Below are 8,043 nucleotides of genomic sequence, written 5' to 3'. Positions count from 1 at the left end.
TATTAATTTTTCTTTCATTCCCAGGCTGACTGTGTTAGTGGGTTCGATTGATAAAGACATGTGCTCTCTCTATGGGGAGGGCACGAAATCTCCCCTGCCCCCGCCCGTAAGGTCGCTGCTTGGCCCAAGCCTTGATGGGCCTCACCTCTCATTAATTCCAAGCACTTCAGCTCTTCCTTAACCCTTCACCCTGTGTCATCAAAAGCGCCCTGAACCGGGAGCCAGGGGCCCTGTACTCTGGTCCCAGCGAAGGCACCAGCCAGGACAGAGCTTCGGGTAGATCACCTGGGCCCTCCATGGTACAGGTAAGGAAGCTGGCCTCAAAAATCCCCAGGTCCAGAATGTGCGAGAAGAAATGTGATCTAAGCCACCCCATGGTGGCCCTTGATTCTCTTACCTTGAGGATTTACGTCAGTGGGGAAATTCATGCTCCAAAAGGTCTTTCCAAGGCCCAGTGCTTTACTTTAGAAGACACAGACGCGTAGTGTGGAAATGCCTTTGACAACCGTGGGAGCAAAGTTCTTTCCTAAAAAGTAAATGCCATTGATTTTTTTTACTGAAGTACTGTGAAGGAGACAGTTTTTCCATGAAGATTGTGAGCAGTAAGTGCAAGCCAGAGCTGCCAGAGCCTCCCCCCACCTCCTCCCCCACCCCTGCCCCTGAAGGGGCCTGCTGGAGAGCGGGGCTAAGCCAGAGGAAAGCAGGGCTGAGGGATGGAGGTGGTGGTAGCCCACAATGACGTCATTGGAAGCCCTGGGCCCAGCCACGCCTGATTTCCCTACAGCTAGATGTTTCAGCTTTTTAAGTCTCCTCGAGTTGAGTTCCTGTCCCCTGTAACCTTAAGGGCCTGGTCCGAGCCAGGCCAGTGTGGCTAAGTGGTTGAGTGTCAACCCATGAACCAGGAGATCGCAGTTTGATTCCAGGCCAGGGCACATGCCCAGGTTGCAGGCTCGGTCCCCAGTAGGGGGTGTGTAGGAGGCAGCCGATCAATGACTCTCTCATCATTGATGTTTCTAACTCTCTCTCTCCCTTCCTCTCTCCAAAATCAACTAAAAAAAAAAAAAAAAAAAGAGCCTGGTCTGATAGAATAACCACCACGGTTTCTTTGCTGTGGCTAGTACCAGTAAGTACAGGAAGAAACACAGCCACAAGATTCCAAAAAGAGCAGCAGCGTTTATTGTCATGGGGCCTCTTTCAATTCCAGAAACAATTTCACTTGGTTGCCTCTGGCACCTTGGAAGCACGTTTAAGAAGGAACTTCCAGCATTGAACACCTAACGCTTGTGGAGGCAGAGGCTCGGGGAGGTTTTCGGAACGATGCCTTCCACAGCTGGACCGTCTGTCACAGACCCAGCTGGGCCCGTGTCACGGCGTCACAGTGGGGTCAACGGTGGGGATGGTTGGTGCAGGGAGCACTTTGCAGCAATCAGCACTGGGTTCAGCAGTGAACTTCAACATTGCGCGGGCCCATCGAAGGCTTTTCCAATGTGGCTTTTCCAGGGGCAAGACCTGGAGGTGAGTGACCTCCCCCAGGCTCCGAGTTCACCTCTCCTTTCTTTGGTCCTGCTGTCCTTGGTTTCTACCAGATTAACCACATTTCCCACATCAGAACTTGGGAGCTGACCCAGGCGATTTTGCAGTGATCTAGCCATGTCTGGAGACATTTTTGGTTGTCACGGATGGGGCCGATGCTTGTGGCATCTAGCGGACAGAGACCGGGGATGCTGCTAAACATCGTACAATGCATCCGACAGCCCCCCCTACACAAAAAGATCTGGTCCAAGCCAATAGTGCCGATAGTGCCGAGAATGAACAACCCTTGAGTATCTTCTAATGTGTCCATTTATTTACATGAAATTTTTAAAAATAAATATATAAAAGTTCATCACAAGTGGCGAGTGACTTAATAAAAAAACATTGCTGCATTCGTACAGTATGAGGAAACAGAGAACCAGACTGCAACAGGGCTGTGATCCCAGCTTTTGGGTCCCTCCCAGGTGAGGAGGGGTCGTCCTCTCAGCCCACCCAGTCATCCTGCCCGGCTACTCCTGAGCAGAGCAGTGGCACTTGGGAATTTCCCTCCACCCCCAGGCCCAGGCCTGGAGCTGAGCATCCCACACCCAAGAGCAAATGCTGGCCCAGCAGGAGGAGGGGTGGGGAGCTGGTTCAAGGCTCCTCTTCTGCAGCATCACTGAGCTCCTGCCCAGTGACAAGGACAACCCTGACACCAGCATTAGGGACAAGGAGACGGATAGATGGCTCCCTGGTGAGAAGGGCTGCAGGGTGGCATTCCAGATCCTTCTCTCCTGGGGCTGCCTTGTACCCGTTCCCTCCGCCAAATGCCCCCTGCTCCCCCATGCTCCCCCCCCATCACTGTGCTGGCTCCTGGCTCCTCTCCTAGGTCTGCCTCTCTTGGAAACATCCCAGGAACCTCACACAGGAGGCAGAGACTCCGGGAAGCCGCCCCTCAGTTTCCAGAGAAGGGACGTTGAGGCACTGTTTCCTCATGGCAGGACTGCTTTCTCTCTGACTGGACCCCTTTTCGCTTTCTCAGGAAGCTTTTGTTCGAGCCACTCCAACAGAAAGCCGGGGCGTCGTGGTGGTGCAGGGCTCCAGGGGGCCCTGGCAGCTTCGCCTCCCCTGCCCTGAGCCCCCAGAGGCAGGAGAGCCTGGGGTCCCAGCAGGGCCCCCTCCCCTGCTTGACAGTGGTTCCACCTTCCCAGCTGCCTCGTCCTGCCTTTCTGCTCTCCAGGAAGGCCCCTCGGCCGCCTCCCCCACAGAGCTGCTCTCCGAAATGCACGGTCCAGCATTCTCCTTCTTGACTTTGACCATAGCCTGTGAAGTCGAGAATCTTGACCTTGAGTCTGTGGGAACCCAAGTCTGTTTCCAACTGTTTCTTCTGGTCTAAGGAGCCCAGCCTTCTGTTGCGTAAGGACGCTATCTGCTCTCCTCTGTAGACCAGGTCTGACACTGGGAGACGGCACTATTGTGGTGTCCCTGCTGTCCTTGGTGACGGTGGGGCTTCACAATGACAAAGCCCGAATGGCAGTGCTGACCTGCCCAAGATGGGGGGAGGGGTACTTGTCATACGCAGTGACGCAGTGGTCACTGGGAAGCTTTGACCCACATGACCTTGGGCAGTAGCTAATAGACCTCGAAGAATGAAATGAAATAGTGGCCAAATTTGCAGACTGAAGCCAGTGCCCAGTCTGAGAGTCTCTTGATTCAAGGGGAGGCAGCATGTCTTGAGGAAGACCCTGCAACTTTGCCTCAAACATTTGCAATGAATCAGCCTCCTACTCTCCCGTCAGGGCCTTTGGCCATGCTGGGTCATGTGTGCTCTGGAGAAAGGGGGACTCCCAAGACCCTTGGAGATTTCTGGATGTTGGCTCTGCAGTCACGTTAATTCTTAGGAAATGTTTGCAAAATTCTTAAAGAAGCAAAACCATGTGCTCTACCCGTCAAGGCAGGGCTGATGGGAGTCAGGGGAACGGAGCCTGGGCCCAAGTCTGACTCCCAATGGGCCTCGCACATCTGCAGACCTGCCCTGCTGCCACTCCGTTCCAGAACGTGTCGCTGGAATGGACATAGGTGGCCCCTTGGCAATGAATGGGATGAGGGCCACCATGGGAGGAAGGGCTACCAGGAGCGGCAGAGATGGCCGTCACCACTGGGGACTGGGAAGGCCGCTGGGATGCCTGTCACAGCCCAGTTCATCTGCCTCTTTGGCCCATGTAGATGGTATATGAATCTCTGAAACTGACAACAGATTGTCATAAACTTAGTCTGGTAGCGACTCCAATCACAGCTGCTGTTCCAGATGTGGTTTGGAAGCACCCCAGATGTGTCCAAACTAGAGCAGAACAATAGTCCCCGGCATCTGGTGTGCTTCCAGTTAACTGGCTATTTCTCTCCCCGTTGCCTCACTGCCTCATGCAAAAAGAACTGGTCAGCATTTCAGGTGCCGAGTGGCAGTGTGACTGAGCTGACTTGATCCTGCAGGAATGTGGCGGCCAATGAGACATCTTCATCCAGACAAGGACAGGAGGGTAAAGCAGCGGCTGCCTGAGGTGCCTCCTGCCTGCCCCTCCAGACCCATTTTCCCCACCTCCCGTCCTGCTCTGTGCCCAGGAAGGTAAGCCCTGTGACTGTGACTCCCGGCCCTCCAGGTTCCAGCTGGGTTTGCCCGACGGGATACTGGCAGAAGACTGGAGGGAGTGAAGAGGGTGGACACACTCCTCACCCTCTCAGAGCCTTCTGGGAGAGACAGGTGTGAATGCAGCCATCACACAAACCAAGGGGAGTTACAAGTTAAACACGAGGGAGGACGGCGCATGACGCTGGGAAGGCTCACAATGGGACAGGGCTCTCTTCCCTTACATTTGGGCCGCCATTCCAGGCAGTGGAACAGCATGTGCGAAGGCCTCGGAGCCCACAGGAGCACAGCATGTTTGAGGAATTGAAGAAAGGCTTATGTAGAGGAGCTGGAGGAGCTGGAGGAGCGGGGAGGTATGTGTAGCTGGCAGGCCAGGCCTAGTGAGAGACTGATGAGAGACACCCAGCTGAGCTAGGCCCAGAGTCCTGGCCCACAGGAACCAGGGGGCTATTTTAGGTGCCAAGTTTAGGGTACTTTGTTACACAGTAACAGGGAACTAATATAGTGCGCACTCCTCAGGGCGCTGGCATGCTTCATTCATTCAGCACTAAAAAGCTACCGTGTGCCAGGCATGTTGCGGGTGCTGACATAATAAATACATTTTACCAATTTTTATGTAGATTTTCTTTTCAGTGGGTAACCCTGTGGGTAACATGGCTTGAGATTCTAAAGTCCACACAGACACTCGGCTCCCTTAGCCTCTGGTGTGCCCACCCAGAGAGATTTCACGCACATACAAGCAAATACACATTGGTCCACATAACCGTCTGCCACTTGCTTGCCTCATGTAACCATGTGTCTTCAAGAACATTCTACGCCTGCACATACTGAATCTCCTCGCTGCTTTTCCGGCTACATAGAATCCCATTATGTGAACGTATCCTTATACACGTCAACCTGTCCCCTCTCAATAAACCTTTAGGTTCTTTCCAACCATTTGCTCTTACAAATAATTATCACCATACATTTCACCCTATAAGATAAATTTCTAAAATTGGGTCCAAAAGTAGGCAGATGTCCGAGTTGGATAAATACTGCCCAGCAGCCATGGCAACGGTATGGTTGGATAGTCCCTAGTTTCCATGGCCGTCAGCACAGAAGACCACCGGCTTCCCCACAGTTGTCCAGTGTTCTCACCTTTGCCAGTCGGACCAGCGGGTAATGGTACCTCAGCAAGGCCTGAAGCTATCCTCCCATGCCATGTGTGAGGTTGAGGTTCTTTCAGGATGTTTAATAGCTGCTGACATGACTACAGGTGAGCTGTAAAAAATAATAAACTAAGCACACAGGTTCTGGCTGCCGAGAAAGGATTGTGGGGATGAGAGTGGAGGCAGGGAGCCCAGATGAAGGGGGGTGGGGAGTGGCAGATGGACCGGAGCCATCTGAAAGACTAAATAGAGGCCTTTGTGAGAGCTGTGTGTGTGCCCATGCGTGCACTTGGGGGGGGGGGGGGCGGGGGACAGCTGGTGGAGAGGTCCTGTCAGAATTCAACTCGTCTCTGGCTTGTGCAACTTGAAGAAAGGTGAGGCAGGTTTGTGGGGAAGATCAAGTGTGTTTTCCACTGTTGCCATGAGAGCTATTAACTTGCATTTACTATTTGCTGGGCCTCACATATTTGATGAATGGGAATGACAAGAAAGGGAGTTAATTTCATGCTCAGCAACAGGAACGAACCAACCCCAGGGCCCAGCACACACAGCTGGGGTGGTCAATTCTGGGATGGCGACCAGGTTCTGCCAACCTCAGCTCTCCGGGCACCCCTTCTCTCTGTACCCAATCAATCACCCCTATTGTGTTCAAACAATTACGTTGTCATTAGTAAATTATAGTTACATTCCTATTTTCCACTCTGACCTTAAATCTCTACTCCGACCACCTTGAGAGGGGTTTGGGGATAACTACGGAGGCATGCATCTGAAAGCCACCTCTGGGTCCATCCTCTGAAAGAGGCCGCCAGCCCACCCACTGCTTGTGGACTTAGCTGTGTACCTGGCAGAGGGAAGCCCTACTCTCCTTATCTCTGTCTTCTCAGGAGGAGCTTCTTGGCAGCCTTCCTCTCTTACAAAAGCCAATTATTTCCATTTATAAAAGTGTAGGATATATTTTGGCTCTTTAACAACTAAGGTTTGAATACCAAGAGGTAGCTTTCTGTATACAATAAGCATGTGAAATACGTGTCCGGTGGTGAAAGGCGCAGGACTAACAGCTATTCTGGCTTTGGACTCAGCAGGGTGGTGCCATCCACGCTCACTCTGTGGATGCTGGGAACCCTGTGTCACATTCGTAGGTCACCTTGAGACACAGAAACCTGTTATTTCTGGCACTGCTGAGCATGATTATCTAAGCAAAGAGGACATTCAAGGCCATAAAACTCTCAGTTCATTCACCTTTTTGTAATAATTGATTTTAGAGAGAGGAAGGGAGGGAAGGGGGGAGGGGGAGAGAGATTGATTTTGTTGCTCCGCTTATTGATGCATCATTGGTTGATTCTTGTATGTGCCCTGACTGGGATCGAATCCACAACTGTGTCATACTGGGATGACGCTCTAACCAACTGAGTAGCCCGGCCAGGGTCTCAGTTTATCATGATTTGAGTACTGTTTCAACAGCTCTGACAAAGGTAACACAGAAAACATTTTGGTAGACAGATACACAGAGTCTACTCTCCTACCCAAAATGAAATTGAGTCTCCTACCCCAGACTCCAGGAATAACTTTCAGGACTCGATCATCCCATTAACTGGAACGTCACTTCTGGTCCTGCTCTCTTCCGGCCACATGCCTGCCGCATGGCTACCGCATCCACTCTGTGCCACTGTCAGTAAACAGAGCAAGGAACCTGGGGTTTAGATGAAATATTTAGAGAAGAGCAGGTCCAGAGTCTGGCCCCTAACAGGGATAGGTCCCCTAAAACATGTAGCTGTTTCTCCTTTGGAAGCAGAGACAGTAGAGGGAAATGGTTTGGGAGGTCAGGCAGAAGGGGCCTTTCCCAAGCCATTCCCTCATTCGTAAAATGGGGTTAATATTAGTGTCCAATCTCATAGATGGGTCGAGTTTAAAATATTTAGCATAAAATGGGGATGGAGATTGTGCCCACATAAAAATTATGTTTAGGATGAGGTGAGACTCACCTACCAAGGTAGGAGGCCCAGGAAGGGAGGGTGTAGCAACAGCAGCGATCGAAGGAAAACTGTAACAATGAACGAACGTAACAGAAGAGCAATGGTCTTAGGCTTCCTCTTTAGGAAACTAGAAATAGATGTAGACACATTTTGTGAACTGTCACTGGCAAGGGTGATGGAGTTTGCCTAAGGCTTTATCTGCGGGGGGGGGGGGGATAAGCATTGGTATCTAACAAAGTCACAATTCCATTACGGAGAAATTGGTGAATGAATGCTCTCTCTCTCTCTGTCCCTTCCCTCCCTTCCTCTAAAATGTATCAGTGTTATTTACTACGCATGCTATTTGCATATCTTGTTACCAAATTTTATCCTGCTTATGAAAAAATTTTATTATCAATTTATGAATTAAATTCACCAAGTGAGTTTTATTAAACAGGTTATGTGTTTTTGTTCAGCTCAATGGTTTTTCACGTCCCTGAGATTTCTCTTTTACCCATGGACTGTTTAGAAATGTGCCGTGTAATTTACAAAAGTGTTTCTGAGGTTTTCCTATTACATTAAAATTGATTTCTAGTTTGATTCAGTTATGATCACAAAGCATACATTATATGGTTTTACTCATTTAAAATATCTTAATGTTTCTCTTATGACCCAAGATATGGTCTATCTTGGTGAGCGTCCCAAACACGCTTGAAAAGACTGTGATTCTGCATTAGTTAAAGGTAGTTACATTTTCTATGTACTGCCTTTTCGTCGAAAGAGAGGT

The 8,043-nt window shown here is 50.5% G+C and overlaps 1 long non-coding RNA gene across 1 annotated transcript; it reads right to left on the bottom strand.

The window, feature by feature from the left end:
• Positions 1–403: 403 nt before the first annotated feature.
• LOC308550632 lies at positions 404–6,955 on the bottom strand. The gene is made up of 3 exons (XR_013997935.1): positions 6,852–6,955; positions 5,294–5,416; positions 404–526 (listed from the first exon to the last, which is right to left on the bottom strand). It is a non-coding gene; the product is annotated as an uncharacterized lncRNA (long non-coding RNA).
• Between the last annotated feature and the right edge of the window lie 1,088 nt (positions 6,956–8,043).

The sequence above is a fragment of the Miniopterus schreibersii genome (assembly GCF_964146895.1).
Source record: "Miniopterus schreibersii genome assembly, chromosome: 22".
Classification (NCBI taxonomy): domain Eukaryota; kingdom Metazoa; phylum Chordata; class Mammalia; order Chiroptera; family Miniopteridae; genus Miniopterus; species Miniopterus schreibersii.
This window is presented reverse-complemented; position numbering and strand designations above follow the sequence as displayed.